The 22,401-nt window shown below is 35.6% G+C and overlaps 1 protein-coding gene across 1 annotated transcript in view; it reads right to left on the bottom strand.

Annotated features, from left to right (window-relative positions):
- Positions 1–5,267: 5,267 nt before the first annotated feature.
- Positions 5,268–22,401, bottom strand: part of LOC143035850 (uncharacterized) — a 145,701-nt gene continuing 128,567 nt past the window's right edge. Inside the window, exon 2 of the mRNA XM_076202928.1 lies at positions 5,268–5,286. The gene's annotated coding sequence lies outside the window, so the exon portion shown is untranslated. The remainder of the gene's footprint in view (positions 5,287–22,401) is intronic.

Below are 22,401 nucleotides of genomic sequence, written 5' to 3'. Positions count from 1 at the left end.
CTCAAAATCTACTCTCCTGACCTTTAATTCAATCTCCTTAATCTTAAGTTCGGTTAGTCTTGCCTCTATTTCTAACCTATTTGAAGGAATTTGTATAGCTGTAATCTCTTCTGGAGATAAGATCTCATCTTCGATCAGATTTTCAACAAGTTCCTGAAGTATTTTTTTCTTTCGTAAACTTGTATCAATGTCTACTCCAAAGTGCTTGCCTATTTCTATCAAAGTGTCTTTAGTTTGTTTCTTTAAGAAACTTACCTTGGGATTTTGAACGAATTCTTGAATTATATCATCCATCTCTAAAAGAATGTGTTAAATACCTGATCCAATATCCTTGGCAAGGGTCGCCACTTTGTTACGGGCTGGCTGGTTTGTGAAGATACGTTACGTATAACGGATAAGTGCTTAAGAACCAGCTCACTTCTAGAAGCCACTGTAGGACTGAACTATCTGGTCAGGGCCTAGATAATTCGTAAGACTAGAAGTAAAGGTAACAAAGAAGATTCCAGGAAAGGAATATTAAACTAGCGATAAAACTAGTAAACGAAATTATTAATATGGAAAATATTTACAGGCAATCAACACAAAAGAGAATGGGCAGTAGGGTCAATGGGACCGTTACATGATTATAAGAATATGGAAATTATCGTTCAAATAAGAAACACAAGATAAGTATACAATATGGTACTATCTAAGTACAAAGAGATCAGGAACATGCATCAGAATAAGTAATAAGTACAAATATAAGTAAAGTAATGCAATGTATATCAGACACGTAATGTAGGCAAAAAGGGTGATCACTTCACACCAATCGTCTCATGAGTCTAAACTTCCAGTTTTTATCAAGAGATAAGATATGCGAGAAATGACGACGAGTGAGCGATTTCCACCGCTTATATACCATTGGACCGGAAGCGGGATACTTCCGGGTGAGTGTGCGAGTGAGTGAAAGGGGGGGAGGAGGGTAAGTTAACACACGTCAACATGGGTAGTTTTAGGACCCTCGACTCGCTTGAACAATCTATTTATTTAGTAACTGTCAAATCTGTGCGCTCCGAACTATTCAGGATTTCGCTTGTCTGTTTGTTCTACAAGAGTGCGCACCTTTCTCCGCACGTAGGCAAGATTACATATAGTGGACGGGCGTTACTGCTTAACATTGTTACAATACATACATAGACAAGAAATATGAACATAGTTATGTAATACAAAGGAACACAATTCTATAACATAATTACACATATGACGTAATATCTAATATTACATTACAATACTAATCAAGAAAAGTTTCAAATATACAAAAATAAGAAGTTAAGATTATATTAATAAGGATAAGTTTATACTACCAATAATATGTATATATAGCAAGTTGTTGAGAATTTACTAATAATGAAAAGTATAGAATGCCAAATTTAGAAAGCTAGCATTAATGAAAACATTAATGTGCACCGATGAAGACATGTTTAAAAACAATAATAATGATAGAATTAGAATATAGTAATAACGACATGTCTTTATGGTACTATTAATGATAACTTTGATATGCACTAATAAAGAAATAATTATAACCTTAATGTGTAGTAATAATGAAAAGTTTAAAATATACTTATAATGACAATGTTAGAAGGTACAATTAGTAAAAATCTTTAATGTGTACAAATAATGACAGGGTCAGATTATTCTAATAATGATAAATTGAGAATATAATAATAATGACAAATTTAGAATATACTAATAATGACAAGATTAGAATATACTAATAATGACAAGTTGAAAATATACAAATAATGACAAGGTTAGAAGTTACTAGATAATCTTAAAGTGTACTAATAATGAGATGTTTAGAGTATAGTAATGAAAACATATTTAGTTTATACTAATTATGACAAGTTTTGAAGGTGCTTTTAAAGATATTTCTAATGTGTACTAATAATGACAAGTTTAAAATGTACTTATAAGGACAAGTTTGGAATATAATAATAAAAAGTTGAGAATATACTAGTAATGAAAAGTTTAGAAGGAACCGTTAATGATAACCTTAATGTGTACTTACAATGACAATTTTCGAATATACTAATAATGAAAAGTTTGGAATACGCTAATAATGAAATGTTTAGAAGTTACTGTCAATGATCACCATAATATGTACTAATAAGTTTGAAATATTATAGTTATGATAATTTATACTTATGGTATATTTATACTTATTGTATATTCTAAACTTGACATAATTAGTGCACATTAAAGTTATTATTGATGATTTAGTATATTCGTAACTTGCGCTATTTTTATACTCTAATTTGTTAGTAATTCTAATGTGTACTAATAATGACAAGCTTAGAATATACTTATAATGAGAAGTTTAGCATATGCTAAAAGAATTTAAAAATATACTAATAATGTGAGAATGAAGAGAAGTTAATGAATAATGAAGAGAATGTTAAAAATGAAGAGTAGTTAAAAATATACTAATAATGTGATGTTTAGAAGGCACTATTAATGATAACTTTAATGTGTAAAAATAAGGAAAAGTTTGGAATATGTTAATAAAAAGTTGAGAATATACCAGTAATGAAAAGTTTGGAAGGCACTAACAGTGCCTTCCAAACTTGATAATGTCAAATATACTAATAATAGTTTCGAATATACTAATAATGAAAATTTTGGAATACGCTAATAATGACATGTTTAGAAGTAACTGTTAATGATCACCTTAATATGTACTAAGTTTGAAATATTACAGTTATGATAATCTATAATTACAATATGTTCAGAATAGTACCTTCTAAATTCTTCATTATCATTGTTAGTATGTACAAATTTTGTAATTATTAGTATATTATAAATTTGTTATTACTGGTATATTGTAAACTTGACATAATTAGTACACATTAAAGTTATTATTGATAAGTTAGTATATTCGTAACTTGCGCTATTTTTATACTCTAACTCGTTAGTACACGTTAGAATTATCTTCTAAGCATGTCTTTGTATTCTAAACCTACACTATTAGTACATTCTAAACTAGTCATTCTTATTATATCCTACAGTTTTCATTATTATCATATTCTAAACTTGTCATTATTACTATATTCTAAACCAGTCATTATTAGTATATTCTAAATGTGTCATTATTATTACACATTAACACATTAAAATGATCATTATTAGTACATATTGCATTATTAGTACACATTGAAGTTACCATTATCGGCTGAAAGAAACCTGCACAGCGAAGCTATAGCGATAATCCCATACCACACTCCTGGTCATATGGCCATTTCCCGAAGGTTGAGTGTGGTTTGAATTTTCCGCCAAAATCATCGGAAATTTAAAATTCCCGGCTCTGTGCAGGCATGCGCATTGTCGACCCCACCTCCCCCTCCCTATCCCCTCCCTTCTTACCCGGCTAGCTCGAGCCGGGCGTCGCGTCACTTAGATCGCGGAAACAGGACGGAGTGGTTAACTCGCTGCCCACATGGGAGCAGGCGGTCCCGTTTCCTGCTGGTTAATCGTCTGTTAGTTTTATCGCTTTCCGCTTGGCTGCTGGTTTGTCCCATTCTTCGACTTTGATTTTATACGAGCACAATCCGTCCCCGTCTTCGAGCCGTCCCTGGTAAACAACCCGGGTCCTCTCGGAGGACAGGGGACGTGTCTTATGGTACGGAGTGTGGCGCCCCCCAGGGTCATCAGGCCTCTCGGCAGCGCCATACCTCTGACCATCATCGGTCCTCTATTGCCTCACGGTTTGTATCAGGCCCTAGGCGTAGACTTTGACCATATACGATTGCAATCCGTCCCCGTCTTCAGGCCGTCCGTGGTAAGAACCCGGGCCTCTTTGAAGACAGGGGGACGTGTCTTATGGTACGGAGTGTGGCGCCCCCCAGGGTCATCAGGCCTCTTGGCAGCGCCATACCTCCGACCATCATCGGTCCTCTATTGCCTCACGGTTTGTTTCAGGCCCTAGGCGTAGACTTTGACCATATACGATCGCAATACGTCCGTCTCCAGGCCGTCCGTGGTAAGAACCCGGGCCTCTTTGAAGACAGGGGGACGTGTCTTATGGTACGGAGTGTGGCGCCCCCCAGGGTCATCGGGCCTCTCGGCAGCGCCATACCTCCGACCATCATCGGTCCTCTATTGCCTCACGGGTTGTATCAGGCCCTAGGCGTAGACTTTGACCATATACGATCGCAATACGTCCCCGTCTCCAGGCCGTCCGTGGTAAAAACCCGGGCCTCTTTGAAGACAGGGGGACGTGTCTTATGGTACGGAGTGTGGCGCCCCCCAGGGTCATCAGGCCTCTCGGCAGCGCCATACCTCCGACCATCATCGGTCCTCTATTGCCTCACGGTTTGTATCAGGCCCTAGGCGTAGACTTTGACCATATACGATCGCAATACGTCCCCGTCTCCAGGCCGTCCGTGGTAAGAACCCGGGCCTCTTTGAAGACAGGGGGACGTGGTCTTATGGTACGGAGTGTGGCGCCCCCCAGGGTCATCAGGCCTCTCGGCAGCCCCAAACCTCCGGTCATCAATGGTCCTCTAACAGCCTCATAGCTTGCTTCGTCAGGCCCTAGGCGTAGACTTTGACCTTATACGATCGTAATCCGTTCCCCATACGTCTTCGGGTCGTCCGCGGTAAGAACCCGGGCCTCTCGGAAGACAGGGGGACGTGTCCTATGGTACGGAGGGGGTGCCCCCGAGGGTCATCAGGCCTCTCGGCAGCCCCATACATCCGACCAATAATGGTCCTCTAACTCCTTAATGGCTCCCTTTGTGAGGCCCTAGGCGTAGACTTTGACCTTTTCCACTCGTAATCCGTTCCCCATACGTCTTCGAGTCGTCCGTGGTAAGAATCCGGGCCTCTCGGAGGACAAGGGGACGTGTCCTATGATACGGAGGGTGACGCCCCGAGGGTCATCAGGCCTCGGCAGCCCCATACCTTCGACCAATAATGGTCCTTTAACGCCTTATAACTTTCTTTGTCAGGCCCTAGGCGTAGACTTTGACCTTTTCCACTCGTACTCCGTTCCCCATACGTCCTCAAGTCGTCCGTGGTAAGAACCCGGGCCTCTTGGAGGACAAGGGGACGTGTCTTATGATACGGAGGGTGGCTCCCCGAGGGTCATCAGGCCTCGGCAGCCCCATACCTCCGAGCTTCAATGGTCTTCTAACGCCTCACGGCACCACCCTCCTTCCAGGTTTCTTAAGAAAAAAAAAAAAAAAAAAAAAAAAAAAAAAATCACCACCCAGCCCTTCTCATGAGCCACAGCCAACCTCTTATCAACTTCACTTGGCTCGAGTTTAAAGATGACTTACCTGATGTTCCACCCCCAAGTAAAACACAAAAGAACTTTAGACTTAGGGAGTCTAGTGTTAGTTAAAATGAGTATAAATTAGTTCAAAGAAACTACAATCATTTAGTGTAATGAGAAGAGGAAAATCAGTTTTAAATAGTACAGTTTAAGTTGGCGCAAAGTGCTAGGTATTACATAAATAAAATGCCTTGACCTTGAAAAAAAAAAAACACAGGTCGAAATGGACATGACTTCTCCTATTCAACTTAAGCTAATATATAGTCATGATGGTCAAGAATTTTACCATGTTGAAATTAATTTCAACGCTCACTGTGACTCAGGTCGAAATGACCATGACTTTTCCTATTCAACTTGAGCTAATCTACAGTCATGATGGTCGAGAATTTTACCATGTTAAAATTAATTTCGACGCTCACCGTGACTCAGGTGGAAATGGACATGACTTTTTCTATTCAACTTGAGCTAATCTACAGTCATGATGGTCGAGAATTTTACCATGTTAAAATTGATTTCGACGCTCACTGTGACTTAGGTCGAAATGAACATGACTTTTCCTATTCAACTTAAGCTAATCTGTAGTCATGATGGTCAAGAATTTTACCATGTTAAATTAATTCAACGCCCACTGTGACTCAGGTCGACATGAACATGACTTTTCCTATTCAACTTAATTTAATCTACAGTCATGATGGTCGAGAATCTTACCATGTTAAAATTAATTTCGACGCTCACTGTGACTTAGGTCGAAATGAACATGACTTTTCCTATTCGACTTAAGCTAATCTGTAGTCATGATGGTCAAGAATTTTACCATGTTAAACTAATTCAACGCCCACTGTGACTCAGGTCAACATGAACATGACTTTTCCTATTCAACTTGATTTAATCTACAGTCATGATGGTCGAGAATCTTACCATGTTAAAATTAATTTCGACGCTCACTGTGACTTAGGTCGAAATGAACATGACTTTTCCTATTCAACTTAAGCTAATCTGTAGTCATGATGGTCAAGAATTTTACCATGTTAAATTAATTCAACGCCCACTGTGACTCAGGTCGACATGAACATGACTTTTCCTATTCAACTTAATTTAATCTACAGTCATGATGGTCGAGAATTTTACCATGTTAAAATTAATTTCGGCGCTCACTGTGACTTAGGTCGAAATGAACATGACTTTTCCTATTCAACTTAATTTAATCTACAGTCATGATGGTCCAGAATTTTACCATGTCAAAATTTATTTCAACGCTCACTGTGACTCAGCGATGTCACGGTATGATAAGATGACGTCATTATGTGATAAATTGACGTCACCATGTAGTCCTATGACGTCAATCTGTGTCCCTGTGACGTCACGAGACGATCCTATGGCGCCATGATCAATCCGGTGACGTCACAGTATAATCACATGATGTCACTTGTGGGTGATGAGACGTCACAAATTGCCATAGCACACTATTGGATGAAGACGCTCGCCACGGGCTTCGAGGACTTCCCGCGGGAAGACTTGGGGTGAGTTGGATACATACCGAGGGTCCAGGCCCGTCTTCGTGGGAGACGCTCAGGGAACGTCTTCACCCAGGATGAAGCCTCTTGACTAACGCCCACGGACGAGGTCGCTCGGAAACGAACTTGGCCTCGCATACTCCCTTTCGGTTTCTCGCTTACCCCGAGGATCTTCACGAAACTAGTGAGAGTGGTAGGCGTACGTTGGACGGAAGCAAGCGTCTCCACACTCATGTTCCTAGACGGCTAGTTGATGCATTTGCCCACCGGGGAGGGTGCATCGGCCGACATCTCAGTGGCTCTGAGTGTGTTGGCGGACATGGAGTTCGGGGTGGACTGGGACGGGTCTGCCCTTGCTCCCACACAGAGACTTTATTGGCTCGGGATTGAGTGGGACACAGTCAGCGTCCTTCGGGTGCTCCCCTGCGGCAAAAGAGCGTGCTTCTCTCACACGTCCTCCCTCCTTCGGTGGCGGGGGGGGAGGTTGCCTCAACTTCGCGACCCCGGCCCTTCCACTGAGCCGCTTGGGGCGCCGACGGCTGGTACGGGAGGTCGACAGGAGCATACTGCTTCTCCCGCGTGACCTGCCCGGGCCGATACCCTCAGCACTCCACAGGTTGTTGCGTCCCTGGCTTCGGTCGGGGACCCTACGCCGGTCGCTCTATCCAGGTTTCAAGAGATCTACGTAGTGTAGCAACTACGCCCACAAGTGTTCGAGTCGTTCTCCCTCCGCTACGGCACCCCAGAGGTGGACCTGTTTGCCTTCCCAAACACGACCCAGCTCCCCCTTTACCTCACCTGCATCCAAAGGACACGCACAGGAGGCCCAGACGCCTTCACGGAGGACTGGAACAGCTGGAGGTACGTATTCATTTTCCTCCTCCAGCGACACTAGTCGTCCTGAAGGTGATGCAGACCCTCAGATCCTTCAAGGGTCAGGTCCTCCTGATAGCTCCCTACTGGCCAACCCAGCCGTGGTTCGGGGAGCTAATGAGATGGGGCCCTTCTCCCCTTCTACTGGGGTTAGCCTGCCTAGCCAACAGCCTTACCGCGCCTCTCCAAGCGTCACTCCAACTTGATAATTGGAGTTTCTACGGGGAACTCTCAGCCAACTCTTCTCTACAGAGGCAGCAGACAAGATGCTCAGAGCTCGCCTTCCGTCCTCAGTGCGGCAGTGTGGGTCCTGCTGACGGAGATTCCGGAACTGCCTTCGGAGACGCGCGATGGTGACCATCTCCGCCAGCATGGTCCCGGACTTCCTGACTTGGCTGGCTACCTCCACCAACAGGGCACCGGCGACTATCTTGCCTCACTATACAGCCCTCACTGATCCGCTACGCTTTGGCATGAACATCCGAGTGCCACAGAGGGCGTGAACCCTCCTAATGAAGGGGATCAGCGCCTCGAGAGAGCCGAGACATCAACCGGTCCTGGCCTGGTCCTTGCATCGTGTTCTGCAGTACCTGGCGTTCGAAAGGGCCATTATGGAGGAAGAACACTTCCCTCGACGCGTCGCCTTTCTGCTCACCTTGACTACGGACTACAGGGCTTCACAGCTGGCGGCAATCACCCGCCACCCGTCCTTCTCCAAACTGGAGGAGGACAGCTCGGCCCTAACCCTCTCTCCATCACCAACATTCCTGGCCAGGAACGGCCGAGCGGACGACATGATCGGCCCTCTCAGAATACAATCCTTCTGGGAGGGAGGACGCCCACATCCACTGCGCCCGGTCCGTGCGTTCGAAGACTACGTGGACCACACGGAAGAGATTTCTGAGGATCATCTCTTCTACAACTCGAAATTTAGGATTCCCCTAACCCCGAGGTCCCGGGCGCACCTGCCCTTCCGCTTTTTGGGAGAGAGCCGACCCGGGCCATGCCCCGCACGCCCACAGCATCAGGGACTTTGTGGCATCGCTGGAGTTTCTCCGCACCCACTCTGTGGAGCGGGTGCGGGACCTAGGGACTGGACATCGACGACTCCCTTGGGGACACGGTGTCTCTACCACTCGGTCGCCCCTGTCCCATGTGTCGCCATGGAAACGGCTCCACCCCTCTCATCTCAAAAAAGTGGAGAGGGCAAAGGGCGAGGAGTGGGGAGGGGCCAGGAACATTCTTCGGCGTGGATACTTGACGTTTCTTTCTCCCCTCTACTGAGTGATAAAATGAATAAGTCTCCCATAGGAAAGACACACGTAATAACGGTTTGATTCAGGCTTCACCTCTCCTCCCACCTGTCCTCGTCTCATGCATAGCTTCGCTGTGCAGGTTTCTTTCAGCCGATAATATTTCTTTGTCGCGGCTCGTGCCGCTTAAATTCTTCTTATCGGCTTAAGAAACCTGCACAGATTTAGGGTCCCTCCCTCCTCCCACAGGCGAAGCCTTCATTTCTCATTGAAGTGACGCGACGCCCGGCTCGAGCTAGCCGGGTAAGAAGGGAGGGGATAGGGAGGGGGAGGTGGGGTCGACAATGCGCATGCCTGCACAGAGCCGGGAATTTTAAATTTCCGATGATTTTGGCGGAAAATTCAAACCACACTCAACCTTCGGGAAATGGCCATATGACCAGGAGTGTGGTATGGGATTATCGCTATAGCTTCGCTGTGCAGGTTTCTTAAGCCGATAAGAAGAATTTAAGCGGCACGAGCCGCGACAAAGAAATATTATTAGTATACTCTACCATTATTTGCACACATTAAAGTTATTACTAATAGTACCTTCTAAACCCCTCATTATTAGTATATTCTAAACTTGACATTATTAGTATGTTCTAAACTTGCCATTATTACTATACATTAAAGTTATTATTAGTAGCACCTACGAAACTTGTCATTATTAGTATATTCTAAGCTTGTTATTATTACTTAACATTAAAGATATCATCGCTTGTCATTATTAGTATATTCCAAAGTTATCATTATTAGTATGTTCTTAATTTGTTATTATTAGTACAACTTAAAGTTATCATTAATAGGACCTTTTAAAAGTCTCATTACTTAGTATATTCTAAACTTGTCATTATTAGTATACTCTAAAGTTGTCATTATTGGTACACATTAACGTTATCAGTAATAGTATCTTCTAAATTTGTCATTATTGGTATATTCTAAAATTTTCAATATTAGTATATAAAGTTATCACTAATAGTACGTTCTCATTTTGTCATTATTATTGTCATTTTAAGTATATACTATAATGGTCATTATTAGTATATCCTCAACTTTTCATTATTCATTTATTCTAGAGTTGTCATTATTAGTATATTCCACACATGTAATTATAGGTATATTCTAATCTTGTCATTATTAGTAAATTCTAAAATTTTCATTAATAGTACAATCTTGTCATTATTAGTGTATTCTAAGATTGTCATTATTAGTGCACATTAAAATCATAATTAATGTTACCCTCTAATGTTGTTATTATTAGGATACTATATTATTAGTGTACATTATTGGTACACATTAACGATATCATTAATAGTACCCTCTAAACTTCTCATTATTGGTATATTCTAAAGTTGTAGATATTAGTATATTCTAAACTTCTCTTTATTACTACTCATTAAAGTTGTCATTAATAGTACTTTCTCATCTTGTCATTATTAGCGTATTCTAAACTTGTTCTTATTATTGTCAATATTAGTATATTCTAAACTTGTCCTTATTATTCTCAAAATTAGCATCTTCTAAACTTGTCATTATTAGTATATTCTAAAATTTTATCATTAATATATTCTAAAATTGCCATTACCAGTATATTATAAATTTTTCATTATTAGTGTATTCTAAACATGTCGTTATTAGTACACATTAAGTTTATCATCGATAGTACCTTCTAATGTTGTTATTATACTATGTTTTTTAAACTTTTCGTTATTTGTGAAAGTTATCATTAATAGTACCTTCTAAATTTGTCATTTTTCTAAACTTGACATAATTAGTACATATTAATATTATCATTAATAGTACTTTCTAATCTAGCCATTGTTAGTATATTGTCATCTTGTAATTATTGGTATATTATAAAGTTATTACAAAATTAAAGTTATCACTAATAGTAAATTCTCATCTCTAGTATATGCTAAACTTGTCATTACTAGTTCTAAGTTTGTCATTATTTGTATCATTAGTAGTATCTTCTAAATTTGTCATTATAAACTTGTTATTATTACAATATTCTAAACTTGTCATTATTAGGATATTGTAAACGTTTCATTATTAGTACTTTCTAAACTTGTTAATTTGAAAGTTAAACTTTAAACTTTAATTTTTTAAAGTTAAACATTCTAATCTTGCCATTAGTATTCAAAACTTGTTATTATTAGTATATTCTAAAGTTGACATTTAATATATTCTAAACATGTCATTACATTAAATTTTCATTAAAAGTGCCTTCCAAACTTTCATTATTTGTATATTCTAAACTTTTTTTATATATGTAGAAGATTCTTTTGTTGTAAAATGGAAGACATCGAATAAAAATTGTAAGATGTGAAAGAAGCCCAAAAATATTGTATTTTTTACGCTTTTTACTAAAAGATAAAAAACTACTGGTCAGATCTGAATAAAACTCAAGCTGTGAAGGTTTCCTCAGACCTAGATATCACACAGACAAAATTTAGCAAGATCCTTCAGAAAAAAAAAAATGGGTGGGGGGTCCCCTTAATGTTTACATAATGACAAGCTGATATAAAATATACAATTAATTACAAGTTAAAGTTATTCTAATAATGAAAAGTTTAGAATATACTAATAATGACAAGTTTAGAATATACTAATATAGACAAGTTGAAACTATACTAATAATGAAAATTTTAGAATACACTAATAACGACAAGTTTAGAATACACTAATGTAGAAGTTGCTATTAATGATTACTTTAATATGTACTGATAATGGGAAGTTTAGAATAAACTAATAATGAAAAGCTTAGAACATATTAATAATAACAAGGTTAGAAGGTACTATTAATGATAACTTTAATGTGTACTAATAATGAACAGTTTAAAATATACTAATAATGAAAAGTTTTGAAGGTACTATCTATATAGAATATACTAACAAAAACAAATTTAGAATATTCTAATAATGGCAAGCTTAGAAATACATTAATAATGTAAAGATTAGAATATACTAACACTGACAAATTTAGAATATACCTATAAAACAAGTGTAAAATATACTAATAATGAGAAGTTTAGAATATACAAATAATGACAAGGTGAGAACATACTATTATTGGTGTACTAATAAAGAGAAGTTTAGAATATGTTAATAATGATAGTTTTAGAATATACAATAATGAGAAGTTGAGAAGGTACTATTAATGATAACGTTAATGTATACCAATAATGTGTACAAATAGATTATAACTTTAATGTATACTAATAAAGACAAGATACAAATATACTAATAATATAATATAAAAATAAATGTAAGACAAGATACAAATCTACTAATATAATATGAAAATAAATGATAATTCTAATGTTAACTAATAAAGAGAAGATTGAAATATACTAATAATATAATATAATAATAACAATATTAGAAGGTAATATAACTTTAATAAGTCTAATAATAGCAAGTTTAGAATACACTATTAGTGATAAGATTGTACTATTAATGAACATTATAGAATTTATTAATAATGACAAGTTAGAATATACCTATAATAACAATTGTAGAGTATACTAAAAATGACAACTTTAGATTATATTAATGACAAAAAATAGAATATACTAACAATGATATATTTAGAATATACTTCAATGATAATGATAAGAACAAGTTTAAAATATACTAATGACATGGTGAGAATATACTATTAGTGATAATTTTAATGTCTACTAATATTGAGAAGTTTAGAATATACTAATAATGAAAATTTAAGAATATACCAATAATGACAAATTCAAAAGGTACTATTAATGATAACGTACCAATAATGACAAGTTTAGAATTTACTAATAATGAGACTTTTAAAAGGTCCTATTGATGATAACTAATAATAACAAATTTAGAATATACTAATAATAACAACTTTGGAATATACTAATAATGACAAGCGATGATATCTTTAATGTTTATTGATAATAATGACAACTTTCGTAGGTACTATTAATGAAAAATACTAATAATGGCAAGTTTAGTATATTCTAATAATGAGGAGTTTAGAAGGTACTATGAGTGATAACTTTAATGTGTACTAATAATGAATATGCTAATAAGGTATATTAAATGTAATTTCAATCTGTACTAATAATGACAATTTCAGAATATACTAAAAATGCAAAGTTTAGAAGGTACTATTGATGATAACTTTAATGTGTACCTTCTAAACTTATTATTTGTACAGTAAAATCTTCTCAGTATTAGTATATCATAAACTTGTCATTATATGTATATTCCAAACTTCTCATTATTACACGTTAAAAATATAATTAAAACTACCTTCTAAACTTGTTATTATTAGTATATATTTAACTTGTCATTATTAGTATATTCTAAACATCTCATTATTAGTACACATTAAAGTTATAATTCATAGTACTTTCTAAACATGTCATTATCAGTATATTCTAAACTTTTCGTTTTTAGTATATTCTAAACTTGTCATTATTATTTTATATTTCAAATTGTCCATATTAGTATATTCTAAAGTTGTCATTTTTAGTATATTCTAAAGTTGTCATTATTAGTTTATTCTAAACTATTCTTAATAAGTATATCCTAAAGTTGTCATTATTTAAACTTGCCACTATTAAAGTTATCATTTATAGTACCCAACAAACTTCTCATTATTAGAATATTTTCATTTGTTATTATTAGCATATTCTAAACTTGTCAATATTAGTATATTTTAAACTTGTCATTATTAGTATAGTCTAAACTCTCATATATAGTATATTCTGAACTTATCATCATTAGTATATTTTGAACTTTTATATCTTGTCATTATTACTACATGTTAAATTTATCATTAATAGTAACTTCGAAACATTAGTATACAACAAGAAATAATTAATAGTACCTTTTTAATTTGTCATTATTGGTATATACTAACGTTATCATTAATAGGACCTTCTAAACTTGTCGTTATTCGTATATTTTAGACTTGTCATTATTAGTCTACTCTAAACTTGTCATTAGTAGTACACATTAAAGTTATCATTAGCTTGTCATTATTGGGATATTCTAAATATCATTAGTACACCTTAAAGCTATCATTAGTAGTACCTTCTAACCTAGTCATTATTAGTATATTGTAAACTTGTCATTATTAGTATATCTTAAACTTGTCATTTTTAGTATATTCTAAACCTCTCATTTTATAAAAGTCTAAAGTTGTTATTTATAGTATATTCTAAAGTTTTCATTATTAGTGTATTCTAAACTTGTCATTATTAGTGTATTCTAAATTTGTCATTTGTCAAATTTGTCATTTGTCATATTGTATTCTAAATTTCTCATTATAGTTCATTATACTAAACTTGTCATTAACTCATTCTAAACTTCTCATTAATAGTATATTCTAAACTTGTTATTATTAGTATATTCTAAACTTGTTATTTCTAGTACACAAAAGATTGTCATTGTTAGTATATTCTAAACTTATTTTAGTACACATTAAAGTTATTAGTATATTCTAAACTTGTCATTATTAGTATATTCTAAACATGTCATTATTAGTACATATTAAAGTTATCATTAATAGTTCCTCCTAAACTTGTCATTATTAGTATATTCTAAAATTGTCATTGCTGATATGAATCTGATAATGACAACATTAGAAGGTGCTAATAAGGTGGTGATAATGATTACTTTAGAAGGTACTTATAATGATAGCTTTGGAAAGTAGTATTAATGATAGTTTCAGAAGATAGTAGTATTGATAAGTCCTAATAATATCTTTAAAAACATAATATCATCAATAACTAGAATGCTGTGATAATGATAAGTTTAGACGGTATTAATAATAAGAAGTTTTAAAGGTACCAATAATAATAAGAAAAGGGAAGTTATATAAGTAACTTGTATTCTTATAATTATTGGTAACTTTAGAAGGTAGTGATAACCAAAACATCAAAAGGTACTAGTCGAGATACCTTGAAAGTTATATTATCATCTCTAGAAGATAATGAAATTACAACTTTTAAATATACTATTAATGATTTTTTTTTATAAAATTATTACTATATGATAAATTCAGAAACTACCAATAATGATCACATAAGAAAGTGTACAGTATAATGCTTTAAAAAGTACTAATAATGATGACTTCAATGGAATCATAATAATGCCTTTAAGGTACTAATAACGATAATTTTAAAAAATACTTATATTTTAATGTTATCATTTTTGTACCCTCCAACTATGATATAATGACTTCCGAGTTATCTCGACTAATACCTTTTGTAATTTTGATTATTATTAATGTTACATTTTTTTGTGCAATTTTAGTTTTCATTGTTACTATCTTTTAAAGTTATCATTTCATGTAATTTTTTTATTAACACCTTCAACAGTTTTCATTATTAGTACCTTCCAAAATTATCATTATTAAAACAGTCTAAAGTTATCATTATCAATACCTTATAAAAATATCAATATTACTACATTTAAAACCATCATTATTAGGACTGTTTAAATGATCAATTTTACTACCTTCTTAAATTATCGTTATAAGTACATTTCAATGTACATATAGTAATCATTTTATGTACCTTTAAAATTATTTCATTATAAGCATATTTTAAAGTTATCATTACTAGTGCCATTTAAGATGATGTTGTTATGACTTTCAAGTTATCTCAACTAGTACCTTATACAGTTTTGATTAAAGTAATCATGATAAGTAACTTCTAATATTTTGTTATTAGTACCTTCAATAGTTTTCATTATTAGTACTTTCCAAAATAATAATTATTAAAACAGTCTAAAGTTATCATTATCACTGTTTTTTAAAGCCATCATTAATAAGGTAATGATCAATTGTACTATCATTATTGGTACCTTCCAAAGTTGTCATTATATCTACCTTCTAAAGTGATCATTATTAGCCCCTTTTAGAGTTATTATTATTAGCACTTTCTAATGTTCCTATTATCAAATTCATTTAAATGTCACCTAAAGTTACCATTATATGAACATTGTCACTACCTTTTTTATCATTATTAGTTCCCTCCATAGTTATTATGGCTATTATATGGCTATTATCATTATAGCTATTAGTCCCTTGTAAATTAGTTCTTCGAAAAATATCATTATAAATACCATTGAAAGTTATCATTATTAGTACATTTTTAAGTTTTATAATGTGTGCTTTCTAATCATTAATAGCTATTATTGATATCTTTGATAGCACCTTCTAAAGTTATCATTATAATTAATTTATAATATCATTCCTAACATATTCCAAAATCATTATTATTGGTACCTTCTTATTTTTACTGAAGTTATTATTAATAGAACATTAGAAAGTTATCATTATTAGTGCATTCTAAGCTTCAAAATTAATATTACTAGAATATTCCAAATTTGTCATTATTAGTCATATTAGAAAATATCATTAATAGTACCTTCTAAACTTGTCATTATTAATATGTTCTAAAATTTTCATTATTAGTATATTCGAAACTTTTCATTCCTACTACACATTAAAGTTATCATTAATTGTACCTTCTAAACTTTTCATTATTACTATATTCTAAACTTGTTATTATATTCTAAACTTGTCATTATTTATACACATTAAAGTTATCATTAACAGTACCTTCTAAACATGCCATTATTAGTATATTCAAAACTTCTCATTATCAGTAAATTGTAACTTTGTCATTATAAGTATATTCTAAACTTATTAAATTGTCATTGTTAGTATATACTAAACTTGTCATTTTTAGTATATTATAAACTTCATTATTATTACACATTAAAATATTTTTAATAGTAACTTTTAACTTGTCATTACTAGCATATTCTAAACTTGCCATTATTTGTAAATTTTAAACTTGTCATTATTAGTATATTCAAAGCATAACAGTGCCTTAGAAATTGTTTCTTATTTCACTATGAAAGTTTATATTAACTTATACTGCATTGAATAAGTCAATAGTTAATATATTTGTCCTATATACAATGTTAGGTTTCTAGTTTTGATATATTTGCCCAATATAAAATGTTAGGTTACAAAGAAAGCAATGGCCTCCGTTAGGGGACCCAGGGATCTGGGTGCGCACGTCCTGTGTATCGTCAAAAGCTACCATTAAAGAACAATCTTAAGAAGGTACACTTTATTTTTATAAAGTGTACCTTCTTAATTGATCATTATTAATACATTCTAAAACTATAATTATTAGTACGATCTCAAGTTATCATTAGTAGTTATTAATGTTATTATTAGTACATTTAAAAGCATGATTATGAATGCAACTGAAAGTTATCATTATTAGCACATTATTAATTTTTACAATATGTACTTTCTTAATTTATCATTATTAATACATTCTAAAATTTTAGTTATTAGTACCACCTCAACTTATTGTTAGTAGTTATTAATGTTATCATTGTTAATACCTTCTAAAGTCTAGGGCATGTAATATCCCAGGAGGGGATAAAGCCTCAACCAGAGAAGGTCCGAGCCATCAAAACTTTCCCACAGCCAGCGCGTCAGAAAGAGCTGCTTTCCTTCTTGGGATTAGCGGGATATTACAGGAAATTTATCCCAAACTTTGCCGAGATTTCGCTACCTCTGGTGGATATGACGAAGGGTGACGTAGCTAGGAAGCACAAGGATCGTAAGTTTGGTCCATGGACGCACATGCATTTGAGTCCCTCAAATCCCATTTGTCCCATTTGTCCTTCACGGTGGTCCTCCCGGGATCCGGGCCGGATAGCGACTGTCAAAACAGCGACAGTCATAATAGCGACTTCATAAGGGCGACGCAATCAGGTGAGCGACTTTCAAAACGGTGACTGTCCTAATGGCGACCGCATTATAACAGCGACTGTAATAATAGCGACTTTACTATCGACCGGTCAGAATGGTCGCAGACTTATGCTTCAATTGCTTGTGTTTTCGTGTTTGTATTTACGCGTTCAGTTGTGTTTACTTTGTGAGATAGGTTCAGAATGAAATATGCTCAAAAGGTCGCAGACTTATGTTTCTATCGCTCATATTTATTTGTTTGTGTTTACATGTTTGTGTTCACTTCGTGAGATAAGTTCACTGAAGTGAATTTACTGGTCGGTTGCTCAGTCGTCGGTTTTTTAATTCTTTTAATAATATTTTTCTTTCAATAATAAGTAAATAATAATAGCAACATTTAGGATTGGCCGAAACGTCGTACCATGCAGAGTTCTTGCCGAAACGTCAGTTGATGAAACGTCTGTGGCCGAAACATCCTATATTCGATGCGCTCCCCTCCTGCATGCTCATAATGATGTTGAACTTCTGGACTGGGTTGTTCAAAATAATTTTTTGCACTATCTTGGCGTTGAATCTATCTTGACATTAAAAATCATGGTAACACAGAGCGTTACCATGACTTTTAACATCAAGATAAACTGACGCCAGAATTAGTTTTTGAACAACCCAACCCTAGACTCCTTGTTATGATATGTTATCAATGTTAGGCAACTTTTTGTGCAACAATAACACCATTTACCTTAGTCCACACATGAAAGCTATATAATTTTAATTTAGATAATTTGGTGCACTGTATAATGTCAATTTAGATAATTTGTTTCATAAATTCAATTTCGTTTTCACACAGTATGTGCAAAAAATATTGTCACTTGAAATGATATTTCTTTAATTCTTTTAATAATATATTTTCTTTCAATAATAAGTAAATAATAATAACATTTGGAGGACTGGCCGAAACGTCCTACGTCGGTTTTTTTAATTCTTTTAATAATATTTTTTCTTTCAATAATAAGTAAATAATAATAGCAACATTTAGGATTGGCCGAAACGTCGTACCATGCAGAGTTCTTGCCGAAACGTCAGTTGCCGAAACGTTTGTGGCCGAAACATCCTATATTCGATGCGCTCCCCTCCTGCATGCTCATAATGATGTTGAACTTCTGGACTGGGTTGTTCAAAATAATTTTTTGCACTATCTTGGCGTTAAATCTATCTTAACATTAAACATCATGGTAACACAGAGCGTTACCATGACTTTTAACATCAAGATAAACTAACGCCAGAATTAGTTTTTGAACAACCCAACCCTAGACTCCTTGTTATGATATGTTATCAATGTTAGACAACTTTTTGTGCAACAATAACACCATTTACCTTAGTCCACACATGAAAACTGTATAATTTTAATTTAGATAATTTGATGCACTGTATAATTTCAATTTAGATAATTTGTTTCATAAAATTAATTTCGTTTTCACACAGTATGTGCAAAAATATTGTCACTTGAAATGATATATATTTCTTTAATTCTTTTAATAATACATTTTGTTTCAATAATAAGTAAATAATTATAGCAACATTTGGAGGACTGGCCGAAACGTCCTACCCTGCAGAGTTCTGGCCGAAACGTCAGTGGCCGAAACATCCTACATTCGATGCGCTCCCCTCCTGCATGCTCATAATGATGTCGAACTTCTGGACTGGGTTGTTCAAAACAAATTTTTACATTGTCTTGGCGTTAAATCTATCTTGACATTAAGCATCATGAACATCAAGATAAACTAACGCCAGAATTAGTTTTTGAACAACCCAACCCTAGACTCCTTGTTATAATATGTTATCAATGTTGGGCAACGTTTTGTGCAACAATAACACCATTAACCTTAGTCCACACATGAAAGTTGTATGATTTTAATTTAGATAATTTGGTGCACTGTATAATTTCAATTCAGATAATTTGTTTCACAAATTTAATTTCGTTTTCACATGGTATGTTCAAAAAATATTGTCACTTGATATATATATATATATATATATATTTCTTGATTCTTTTGATAATATATTTTCTTTCAATAACAAGTAAATAATAATAGCAACATTTGGAGGACTGGCCGAAACGTCCTACCCTGCAGAGTTCTGGCCGAAACGTCAGTGGCCGAAACATCCTACATTCGATGCGCTCCCCTCCTGCATGCTCATAATGATGTCGAACTTCTGGACTGGGTTGTTCAAAACAAATTTTTACATTGTCTTGGCGTTAAATCTATCTTGACATTAAGCATCATGAACATCAAGATAAACTAACGCCAGAATTAGTTTTTGAACAACCCAACCCTAGACTCCTTGTTATAATATGTTATCAATGTTGGGCAACGTTTTGTGCAACAATAACACCATTAACCTTAGTCCACACATGAAAGTTGTATGATTTTAATTTAGATAATTTGGTGCACTGTATAATTTCAATTCAGATAATTTGTTTCACAAATTTAATTTCGTTTTCACATGGTATGTTCAAAAAATATTGTCACTTGATATATATATATATATATATATATTTCTTGATTCTTTTGATAATATATTTTCTTTCAATAACAAGTAAATAATAATAGCAACATTTGGAGGACTGGCCGAAACGTCCTACCCTGCAGAGTTCTGGCCGAAACGTCAGTGGCCGAAACATCCTACATTCGATGCGCTCCCCTCCTGCATGCTCATAATGATGTTGAACTTCTGGACTGGGTTGTTTAAAATAAAATTTTGCATTATCTTGGCGTTAAATCTATCTTGACATTAAGCATCATGAACATCAAGATAAACTAACCCTAGAATTAGTTTTTGAACAACCCAACCCTAGACTCCTTGTTATATGTTATCAATGTTAGGCAACTTTTTGTGCAATGATAACACCATTTACCTTAGTCCGCATATGAAAGTTGTATAATTTCAATTTAGATAATTTGTTTCATAAATTTCATTTAATTTTCACACAGTATGTGCAAAAAATATTGTTACCTGAAATGATGTATAAGTAATTTTTTTTAATTATCTTAATAATATATTTTCTTTCAATTATAAAAAAAATAATGATAGCAACATTTGGAGGACTGCTGATGCGATAATGTCGCTGTTATGACAGTCGCTCTTATAATACAATCGCTATCATGTGGTCGCTGTTGTGATGGTCGCTGTTTTAAAAGAATCGCGATTGTGAAGTCGCTCTATTGACAGTCGCTGTTATGACAGTCGCTATTCGGAACCCAATTTTGCGAAACCTTTCTGGCTCACCACTGACGCCAGCGCTTCGGCGATTGGGGGCGTGCTTCAGCAAGAGTACGAGGGAGGTAGGAGACACTCTTAATGAGCACGAGAGACGGTATAGTACCGTTGAAAGAGAAGCGTTAGCGGCGGTCTACGGTCTCACGATAAATCGCCCTCTAATCATGGGATATCCGGTTAGACTATTGAGCGATCACAGGCCTTTGGTCTGGCTCTTCACTGCTAAGGGCACCAACACTCGGATCCTCCGGTGGCAAATGGCGATCGCCGACTTCGATCTTGAAGTCAACTATATCCCAGGGAGACTGAACATCGTCGCTGACGCGCTCTCTAGGATACGGGGAGCAGACCACCCTATAGATGATTTCATAGTGTCGGCCATAACCACGGGTGGCCAAAGAGACTCAAACACTGAGGAGGACATCGTTACATGGAACCAACTATCGATCCGGAAGGAGCAGGATGAACACCCTGATTGGAGTCAGATTAAAGATTATCTTAAGGGGGCCACGGCAGTAGAGCCAGGGGTCCCAAGCTTGAGACTGCCGATCAAGGAGTTTCGTCTCCTCCCGGACGGACTCCTATATCACTCACGCAGGAATGCGTACCAGTTGGAGGAACTGCGCCTAGTATGCCCTGAAGGAGCAAAGGCGGCAGCCTTACGTATTGCCCATTGCCTTCCCATGGCAGGTCATGGCGGAGTCCAAGTCACTCTGGACCGGCTGCAAAAGTTCGCTTTTTGGCCTAAGATATCGGAGGATCTAAAGACATGTGTAAAGACATGCAAAATCTACATTACTTGTAAGCCCTCATATGATCTCCCAGCTCCGCTCAGACAGTTTCCTGACGTGAAAGGTCCGTTCGAGAGAGTGCACGTTGATCTCATAGGACCATTAACCACCACTTTAGACGGTGCGAAGTACATACAGTAGTTGATGTACTAACCCGCTTCTTGGTCGCTGTACCCATAAGCTCGGGCTTTCATTACAAATGTGCTAGCCATACATGGCGCTCCCAAGCAGGTGATCTCAGACGGGGGAGGAGAATTCATGAACAAAATGTTCAAGGAGGTGTTGGAAATGGCGAACATCAAACATCATAAGATAACGCCATATCACCCGTCGAGCAACGGAATAGTTGAGAGGGTGAATGGGACCATTATTAAAATCTTACGGTCCCTTGTCCAGGACAACCAGACAGGCTGGGATCAGATGCTCCCTCTGGCAGTATTAGCCTATAATTCTGCGTACCACAGAGTCCTGCGAGATTCCCTGCATTTCCTTCTTTTTCACCGTGACCCCATTTTACCGATGACTGAATTCACCAAGCCAAGTGCCCCTTGGTACAATACTGATAATTTGG

This window comes from Oratosquilla oratoria, chromosome 19 (genome assembly GCF_046742065.1).
Source record: "Oratosquilla oratoria isolate Oo_2021 chromosome 19, ASM4674206v1, whole genome shotgun sequence".
Classification (NCBI taxonomy): Eukaryota; Metazoa; Arthropoda; class Malacostraca; order Stomatopoda; family Squillidae; genus Oratosquilla; species Oratosquilla oratoria.
This window is presented reverse-complemented; position numbering and strand designations above follow the sequence as displayed.